Source organism: Phocoena phocoena, chromosome 12 (assembly GCF_963924675.1).
Source record: "Phocoena phocoena chromosome 12, mPhoPho1.1, whole genome shotgun sequence".
Lineage (NCBI taxonomy): Eukaryota > Metazoa > Chordata > Mammalia > Artiodactyla > Phocoenidae > Phocoena > Phocoena phocoena.
Genome location: NC_089230.1, coordinates 77572022 through 77573719, shown reverse-complemented (window position 1 = coordinate 77573719; position 1698 = coordinate 77572022). Strand labels below are relative to the sequence as shown.

The 1698-nt window shown below is 55.5% G+C and overlaps 1 pseudogene; it reads right to left on the bottom strand.

Moving 5' to 3' along the window:
• Positions 1–691: 691 nt before the first annotated feature.
• LOC136132274 (E3 ubiquitin-protein ligase RNF166 pseudogene) lies at positions 692–1077 on the bottom strand (annotated as a pseudogene).
• Positions 1078–1698: the final 621 nt, after the last annotated feature.

The following is a 1698-nucleotide window of genomic DNA, read 5'->3' as shown; positions in this document are numbered from 1 at the left end:
ACTGCAAGTGGACAGGCATTGGGATTTCTTCCCGTTATTATCACAGTGACCCTGGGGAACGGCGAGGTGACCTGGGGACGTGGCGACCTCGGTCCCCGCACACAGCGATTGCCCTGTCTCTCCTCTCCTCCCCCTACCAATCCCACAACGGTTCGTTTTTTTTTTTTTAAATATAATTTTGTAAATGTTCCATAAAAATACTATTATTCCTAGTCAAACACAGATATTGCAATATGAAGGGTAACTGCTCTGTCTTTGCTCTAGAAAATGTGAAAAGGTCATCATATCGGATAATATAGAAGAGTGTGGAACCTCTAGGTATCACAAAAGCCAGTACCGAGCACACAAGGGGGAAGCGTTGCCAGGTGCTGGGCCGGGGCCCTCTCCGCGCTTCCCTGCTCAGTGCCGGGGCCTGTGGACGTGGCAGGGCCTGAAGGGTCCTCTCTGCAGGGAGGACATCGTGGCTTTGAGACACAGACAGCGGCCACACTCCGTCCCAGTGGCCGGCCCCCCGAGGCCACCTGCTCAGCCCGAAGCACCGAAGAGCCGGTGACGATGGGGACGTGGCCTCTCCTCCTTCAGCAGTGAGGCTCCACCTGGCCCTCAAGGCGCCTTCGCAGGCAGGCCTGGGCCACAGGAGCTGGCGGGGCCGGTCCCTTGAGGCAGGAGGCCTGGGCCAGTGGCCGTGCCTTCAGTTCTCAGAGAGAGACAGGGCCAGGGAGGCCTGGAAGGCGGCCTCCTCATCGATGCTGTAGTCCACAAAGGTGTCGTAGGAGAACTTGTGCTGGGGAACAGGTGCTGCAGGAAGTTGGCGCTCTGGTAGCTTGGGTCGCCCCAGGCCATGGCTGAGCAGATGGGACACACCACGCGGTTGGGGTTGCTGCGGTGGTTGTCCATGCAGTGCTTTACCAGCTCCTGCTGGTCCAGGCTGCTGGTGCCACAGTAAGGGCAGGCGAAGGTGGACCTGTTGGGGACAGCACTAGGGATGGGCTGGGATGTGGGCACCACAGGGACGAGCTTGGGACAGTTAGCCATCTGCTCCTGGACCTTCAGGCAGGAGGCAACGTGCACCCTCATCTTGGCCAGCGTCACCTTCTTACTGCAGCCCCGCAGGGTGCCTTGTAGGACGAAAGCTGCTTCTCCACGTGGGCGGCCTTGTCCACTTTCTTGGGGTGGAAGGGCAGGCGGCACCGTGGGCACAGGGGGGATGGCACCTGCAGGCATGGCCGGAGGTACTCCCCGCAGAACCTCTAATTCTTGCAGCCAGTGGGATGGCTTAGCCGCTGAACAAGCTGTCCTTACAGGGATGCGAGGAAAGTCGGCCTCCCTGTCCCTTCTACCCACTGGCTCCACTTCTGCCTTCCAGGGCAGGCATGTATCTTTTTGAATTAGAGTTTTCTCGGAATATATGCCCAGGAGTGGGATTGCAGGATCATATGGTAGCCCTATTTTTTTTTTTTTTAAGGAACAGCCATACTGTTCTCCATAGTGGCTGTACCAATTTACATTCCCACCAACCATGTAGGACGGATGGTTCCTTTTTCTCCACAGCATTTATTGTTTGTAGACTTTTTGATGTTGGCCATTCTGACTAGTGTGAGGGGATACCTCATTGTAGTTTAGGTTTGCATTTCTCCAATGATTACCAATATTGAACATATTTTCATGTGCCTGTTTGGCCATCTGCATGTCTTCTTT